The sequence below is a fragment of the Benincasa hispida genome, chromosome 10 (genome assembly GCF_027475165.1).
Source record: "Benincasa hispida cultivar pf3 chromosome 10, pf3_genome.v1.1, whole genome shotgun sequence".
NCBI classification, from domain to species: Eukaryota; Viridiplantae; Streptophyta; class Magnoliopsida; order Cucurbitales; family Cucurbitaceae; genus Benincasa; species Benincasa hispida.
The window spans coordinates 48520141-48529137 of record NC_143487.1 but is presented as its reverse complement, the minus strand read 5'-3'; positions in this window follow the sequence as shown (position 1 = coordinate 48529137).

The window sequence follows — 8997 nt, the reverse complement described above, 5'->3', positions numbered from 1 at the left end:
ATTCCAAATGCTTTTAAAACATTTTGTGCACATTTTCTTTGACATACATATGTACCACCTCTATTGTGCAAAACTTCAATACCCAGAAAAAATCCCATTCTCCCTAAATTTGACATGTCAAATGAACTTAACATGGATTCTTTAAATTTCTTTATCAAATCTTCATCATCGTCCAATATTCATCTACATAAATACTTACAATAATAATCTTACTTTTGTGGCTCTTTCTAATGAACAAGGTTTGTTCATTGTAGCATCTTAGAAAACATTCTCCCTCAAAATGCGCTTCCAATATACTAAACCAACCTCTAAGAGCTTGTTATAGATCGTACAATGTCTTTTTCAACTTATATACTTTATGCTCATTTCCTTTTTGCACATAGCCCATTGGTTGCTCTATATAGACATCTTCACTGATTTTCATGAAGAAAAGCAGACTTTACATTAAGTTGAAAAATCTTCCACTTTTTTTGTGCTGTCAAAGATAATATCATACAGATCCATTCTTGAAATTGGTGCATAAACTTCAGAATAATCCACTCCTTGTTATTGTGAATAACCTTTAACCACTAGCCTTTCTTTGTATTTATCCATCTCTTTGTGTTCATTGATTTTTGTTTTGTAAATCCAATTCACCCCAATTTTTCTTGCATATACTGGCAATTTAGTCAGCTTCCACATATCATTTTTCTCAATTGTGGCCATCTCAACGTCCATTGTCAACTTCCATTTAGGAGATTTGGATGCTTCTTCAAAATTGACTTAGTCCGTATCAGTTTGAGCCATGTGAGCTTCAATGTTGTCATCATCTGAAAGTTTCTCTCCAACAACATAATCATTCAAGTAAGTTGGAGCTCATCGTATTTTTCCTCCTTCATTTGCTGATGATGACACATTTGAAGAGGATGTTGATTTTGGGCGTAGATCACTATTTTCCATGTTCGTATTTGCCTCACCTTCTTCATGGTTGAGAGCATCATCTTCAATCAACTCGACATCACTTTCACCATCTTTCCATTCAGGGTCCACTAAAATTTGTTGGATTATGGTTTTATCCCAATCCCATTGTTTCTCCTCGTCAAAAACATCTTGACTTACGAAATCCTTTTTGTGAATGGATCATATAGTCAATATGCTTTTGATTCTTCGTTGATGCCTAGGACACGAGGAAAGACCTTGCTTAATTTCTCTCTTTTTTCATCAGGTATGTGTACATGGGCAATGCACTCAAATATTCTGGAATGCTCCACAGTGGGTTTTACTCCACTCCATGCTTCTTGTGGTGTAATATCTTTACTGCTAATGATGGATTTCTAATCAACACATAAACTTCCCAACTGACTGCTTCAGGTCAAAATGCTTTTGGCATTATATTCTTGGACAACATGCACCTCATTAGGTTCATCATGGTTCAAATTTTCCATTTCGCTACAGCGTTCTGCTGGGGAATATAGGTTGTGGTTAAATGTCTTATAATGTCATGCTGCTTACAAAACTCATTGAAATCTTGTGAGTCAAATTCCCTTCCCCTATTTATTCTCGGACAACATGCACCTCACTAGGCATTGTGGAAGCAAGTACCATTCTCCTTGTTAAGTGCAATTATGCCTTTATAAAGAATATGTTATTGGTCGTCATCTCAGATTTAATAATTAACCATTTTTCTGAGTGATAAATACTGCATTTTTCTGCTTGAATTGGAACAAAGAGACCTCATTCTTGGAGTTGTCCAATGCTTAAAAGATTGTTCTTTAGCTTTGGAACATAAAAAAAAAAATCTATAATCACATAATAATATCAGTCATATATAACCTCACATTTCCTTTTCCAAGTACACTCATTTTGGTATTATTGGCCAATTTTTTTGAATCTTAGTAAGCTTCATCTAATTCACAGAATGCAACTTTATTACCACTCATATGATTTGAGCAACCTGAATCAAGAAACCATATGTCCTTCTATGAAGCATGATTCACATCGACATAGGACATCAACAACATTTCTTCTTCTTCTTCATTCAATTCGACATAGTTGGTCTCCTCTAGTTTTGAGCATTCATACTGAAATTGAACAAGTTTATGACATTTGTAACATTCAATGGTTGATTTATTGAAAGTTTGTCGTCCTCGACCTCTGCCTCTACTTCTATAGCCTCCTCGTCCTTGACCTCGATTTCCATTTTGATCTTTTATGGTCACTTTGAGAGCTTGCTCATCAACTTTGTTTATGCGAAACTTTTGTTCATGTACAATGAGAGAACTTTGTAGTTCATCAATTGAAAGTGTATTAATATCTTTAGATTCTTCAATTGAAACTACCACATAGTTGAATTGCTTAGTTAAAGTTCTAAAACTTATTTCAACAATTGTGATATCATTTACTTGTTCTCCATTGCTCCTCATTTTTTTTTGCAACATTCATAACACGAGCAAAATATTTTGGGATAGTTTCACTTGATTTCATTTCTAAAATCTCAAAAGTCACGTTTCAATGCTTGGAGAATTGAGTGTTTGACCTTTGCATTTACTTAATACTTTTCCTTCATGGAATCCCATATTTTCTTTGTTGTGCGTTTCTCCAAAATTTATTCTAAAGTGATTCTATCTATAGCTTGGAATATATAATTCTTGGCTTTAAGATCCTTCAACATCAACTCTTCACATTCCTTTTGCGACTCCTTAGACATTATCACTACCTACCTTTTCTAGTTCTTTGTAACCAATTTCAATTAGGTGCCAATACGCTTTGGACTTCAGTATGTTTTCAATAAGCATGCTCTAAGGTCATAGGCATTAAGGTTGATGCCCTAAATCTCGTAGGGTCTTATAGTTTGTAATTATAATGTACAAACATTTTATTTATGTAATAAAATATATGATGTTTTATTTCAAAAATTAGTTGCATTAACCATAAATCAATAAACTAACATCCAAGGTTATATTTGTAGCTTGAACATGTATGTAGAGACATATAGGTGGATCATGTTTAAGTGATAACCTAAATCTATAGTAAATGGATAAGGCTGGATACTTATCCTGGTGACACTACGAGTATGACCCACCTTATAGATGTTACAAATTTTGTAAAGTGCTGTAAATGATCTAATCCTGATCATTCATGTGGATACATGTGAGCGGAGATATTCTATACAAAAGAGTTTGTATAAGACCGGACCACAAAATATTTAGTCTCATTATATAACGTAGTTCATAATAGAGACTTACATTTCACCAGGATTACCGTAGGTAACATGACCTAAATCTTGAGTGAGTTGTGAACTCTTGCCTATGAAGGCAGTCATTTGATTTGTATGGGTGTGAGTGGCTAGATCGCCGACTCAACAAGCCTACCATTTTGGGGATTCGTCTGATTGAAGAGCTAGGAACACAGCTACACGAGAAAGAATTCACTCATTCCACAATGTTGGGACAAGTAGATACCTTAAGGGCTGATTCCAGGGCTTGAACAATGTGGCGTCACACCCTCTCCTGGCCCGAAAGGGGTTCAATCATAGTTCAACTATGATTTATTGTTTATTAAAGGGATAAGTGGTATTTAAGAAGTTAGATGTAACTACAGGGCCAAAATAGTAATTTTGGCCTAGCTGTACTTATGAGCAATTTGTGAAGAGTCATCGTATTGTTGAATGGTTATATTCAATGGACACAAATATATTTGTAGTGTGAAGAGTGCAACTGTGGAGTGCTTAACAGCTAACGGATGGTGAATAATTTAATTAAAGAAGTTTAATTAATTATTCACATACCGTTGGAGCTTTAAGCTCCCTTCTGTAGCTCAACGGAAATTAATGAGAATCAATTTTTGGATTAATTTGAATTGTTCAAATTAATTGAGGGAATTCATTATATGTGATACAATTAATTTAATCTAATTATATATGATATAATTACTATAATGTATATGATACATTGTAATATAAAATTTATTTGAGAGGAAATAAATATTTGAATGTGATTCAAATATTAATTATATAAAGTTGATTCATATAATTAAATTTAATATAAATGAGATATATATTAAATGTCATTGGTGAGAGAATAGAAACTATAGGTTATATTGTATTTGATACGATATAGAATCTATAGGTATGTGTTATATTTGATATAATATATATTTTAATATATATATATATATATATATATATATATATATTATGTGATAAGATAGTTATCATATAAATATATATTAAATTGATTTATGAAAATAAATAAATTTAATTTAATTTATTTTAAATTTTTTTTGGGAGGGAGTTGTTAAAAGATCCACATTGAATGGACCCTTGAGAGGAAGCGGATATTCCAAATCCCAATTTTTTAGAATTGAAAATTTTTACAGAGAAGAAAAAAAATATGTATTTAATTTTAAAACATAAAACATGCTTTAAACAAAAATAAATGGGTTTCAGAAACCCCTGCCTTTGAAGAACTCAAATCTTCACGTATCTTTTCCCACGAACAATCACGAACTGTGAATGGCCAATTGGACACTACCGCAAGGAAACCTTGGTATTCTCGAGATAAGAACCCAGTAAGAGGGGCTTTGGCTATTTTGAAGTAAGGGAAGAGAAATTTTTATGAGAGGAAGAGAGATCATAGGGGAATTCTACAGAGAGCACTGTGCCTCTGTGTGTTCTTTCAGGAAGAAGAACTGACCCATTCCCTTTCCCACTTCCACGGTTAGAGAGAAAAAAAAAAAAGGAGGGAGTAACAATTCCCTCTACTGATTAATTTAAAATAATTAAATAAATAATTTAATATATATTAATATGATAACTACTTTATCATATAAAAATTTATGTTATATCAAATATAACATATAACCTATAATTTTAATTTTGTATCATATACAATATAACTTATAGTTTCTTTTCTCTCACTAATAACATTTAATATAAATCACATTTATATTAAATTTAATAATATGAATCAAATTCACATAATTAATATTTGAATCATATTCAAATATTTATTTGCTCTCAAATAAACTTTATATTATAATGTATCAAATACATTACAACAATTATATCATATATAATTAATTTAACATAATAATATCATATATAATTAATTTCCTCAATTAATTTGAACAATTCAAATTAATCCAAAAACTGATTCTCATTTAATCCTGTTGAGCTACCGAGAAGACCTCATGGACCTGTAGCTTGAAGTTTCAACGGTACGCGAATAATTAATTAAACTCTTTAATTAAATTATTCACCATTCATTAACTATTGGACACTCCACTAAAGATCGACAACTGCATTCTTCGCGCTATAGATATATTTTTATGTTTATTTGATATAACCAATCAACAGTACGATGACCCTTCACAAATTGCTCGTAAGTATAGTTGGGCCAAAATTACCATTTTGCCTCTGTAGTTACATCTAACTCCTTAAGTACCACTAATCCCTCTAATGAACAATAAATCATAGTCTAACTATGATCAAACCCCTCTCGGACCAGGAAAGGGTTTGATGCCACATTGTTCAAGCCTTGGAATCAGCCCTTAATGGAGCAATTTACCTACTTACCCCGACATTGGGGAAGGAGTGAGTTCCTTCTTGTGTAGCTGTGTTCCCAGCTCCCCAATTAGACAAATCCCTAAAATGGTAGGCTTGTTGAGTCGGTGATCTGGCCAATCTCACCCATACAAATCAAAGGACCGCCCATATAGGTCATATTACCTATGGTCACCTCAATTTTTTCACTCCTAACCACATCCACATCACACATGTCACCCTTAATACAAGCATCAGTATTACCAAAGGTTTTTTCATTCTCATCCACATCACATATATCACCCTCACCACAAACATCAATGTTATCAGAAATAGGAATACTTTAAGCTAGTACTGGTTCTGATTCATGGACCGTAGCCGGAGATGCAACAGGTGACACTGTTTCCTTTTTGAGATTCTTCTTGTAGTACGTTATCCAAGGAACCTATTTAGTTGGAAGAACAGTATTGTTCACACTTAAGATAGGTTCAGGAAGCAAGTTCGTAGGAATTAAAGATGTGGACCAATTAGTCACTTCACTAATACCCTCCCCCTGGAGAGGACTAATGATAAAGAAAGGTAGGTAACATTCATAGAGACAAAGTACTTCTATGAGGATGGATGGTAACACTTATACCTCGCTAATGAAAAGGATACCCGAGAAAGACACATTTCTGAGCACGAAGTGTAAATTTAGTGTGGTTTAGATCATGAGTATGGACAAAGGTAACACACCTAAATACCCAAAGAGGGGTATCAGGAATAAGACGTGTGGTTGGGTATGACTCTTTGAAACACTCAAGAGGAGTTTTAAATTGGAGAGCACGAGAAAGCATTTGATTGATAAGATGCGCTACAATCAAAACAACATCCCCACACAAGTAAGAAGGAAGGGAAGTAGATAACATGAAAGATCGTGTTACCTCATTCAAGTGATGATTTTTTCATTCAGCCACCCCATTCCGTTGAGGAGTATACGCACAATAGCTTTGATGGACAATTCCTTTTGATGCCAAGAAATCATGGAAGGTGTGGTTAAAAAACTCACAACTGTTGTCACTGCGAAGGATGACAATTTTAGTGTGAAACTGAGTCTCCATAGTCGTATAAAACTATTAGAATATCGATGATACTTCCGATTTATCAGTAAGGAGGAACACCAAGTAAGACGAGTGCGATCATTGATAAAGGTCATAAACCAACGTTTTTCAGAAGAAGTAGTTTGAGGGACCCCAAACATCACTATGGATAAGAGTGAGAGGCTTAAATGGTTTGTAAGATTGGGATCGAAAAGAGACCCAATGTTGTTTAGCACGAATACACACATCACAAGATAAGGAAGAGACATCAACATTATGGAATAAATGAGGAAATAAATATTTCATATATTAAAAACTTGGGTGACCAAGATGAAAATGCCATAACATATAATCCTTTTCAGAAGTTGAAAAACAAGAGGATACAATACTAGTCCTATAATGGTTCCTAAAGAAAGGATCAACATTAACAAAATAGAGCCCCCTATTGTATCGGGCAATGCCAATTGTCGTCCTCGAGCTCAGGTCCTGAAAGAAAATAGTATCAGGTGAGAATATAACTTGACAATCCAAATCTCTAGTAATCTTACTGATAGACAATAAGTTGTATGATATTTTCGGGACATGTAACACATCTTATAAAGTAAAACCCTCAAAAGGAGAGAGATGACCTTTTCCTAGAACAGGAACAAATGATCCATCTGCAATTTGAATTCTTTCATTACCAGCACTCGGACAATATGAAAGAAACTGATCAGACGAGCCAATCAAGTGATTTATAGCTCCTGAATCAAGAATCCATGGTTTTTACCATTAATACTAAGAAGGCCGAAGGATTGAAACGTACCTGATAGGGCAATAACATTAACTCCCACAACTCCAGAGTCATTCTAGTTATTCACTGAGGTTGAAAAGTACCATTTGTTTGAATCATTCATAAGTGCCCAGCCAGAATTTGACATATCGTTTGAATGATGGCGTTTACTATTCGAAGGATGACCATGTAACTTCCAGCACTAATCCTTAGTATGCTGAATCTTCTTGCAATGTTCACATACTGGAGGAGGTTGATTATTCTGCTTGTCATCATCAAGTTCAGATGACTTTGCACTAAATGCAACAAAATATATGAAAGAAGTAATTGAAGGAGCTCTATGAGGAAAGTGTTGGGATTGGTGTCCTAATTCTCCCAAAGTCTTGTAGTTCGTAATATGTACACATTGTTATAGATAAAATAAGAGTTATTTTATTTGGCATTTACTCATATCCAATAAACAAAGCTCCATGGTTATTGTATGTAAACTTAAGCATGTATATGAGATATACAAGTGGATCATGCCTTAAGTGATAACCTAAAAAGGTATGTAGTATAAGGATTAAGGAGGGAAACCTGATCCTTGTAACACTACAAATACAGCTCGCTTTGTAGAGGTTTGCAAGTATTGTGAACTACTACAAATGGTAGATCCTGACAATTCATATGGAGATATGCGAGCAAGAATGTCCTATACAAAGAGTTTGTATAAGACCAAACCACGAGATGATTCGTTTCTGTATATAATGCCGTTCATACTTGAGACTTACATCTCACCTAAACGATCATAGGTGACATGACCTCAATCCTGCGTGTTTTGGGAACTCTGCTTTTGAGGGCGGTCTTTTGATTAGTATGGGTGAGAGTGGCCAGATTGCCAACTCAACATGTCTACCTTTTTGGGGATTTGTCTGATTTGAGAGTTGGGAACTCAATTACACAAGATGGAATTCACTCTTTTCTTGAAACAGGGGTAAGTAGATAGATTGCTCCCTTAAGGGCTGATTCCGGGTTTTGAACATAGTGGCCACAACTTCTCTTTGGAAGAGAGGACTCAGTCATAGTAGGACTATGACTTATGTTCATTAGAGAGATCAGTGGTACTTAAGGAGTTAAATGTAATTACAGGGGCATAACAGTTATTGGCTCAGCTGTACTTACGAGTGATCTGTGAAGGGTTATCGCATTGTTGATTGGTTGATATGGACACATAATATATCTGTAGTAAGGAGAGTTCAACTGTCAAACTTTAGTGGAGTGCCTGGCAGTTAACGGATGGTGGATCCCGTGACTAAAGAGTTTAGTCAGTTATTCACGTACCGTTGGAGCTTCGAGCTACAGATTCATAAGGTCCCCTTGGTAGCTCAATGAATTCAAGTTGAGAATCAGTTTTTGGTGTTAATTTGAAATGTTTAAATTGACAAGAGGAAATTCGATTATGTATGATATGATCGGTATGATGTATTAGTACATCAAGTGGAGGATTAATGTAAATGAGATTTACATTAAGTACTATGAAATAGAAAAAGAGTTATGATTTATATGTTTCATGAGATGAAATATTAAAACTATAGGTTATAAATATAATATGGTAAGTTAGTTATCATATATATTTATAATAATAT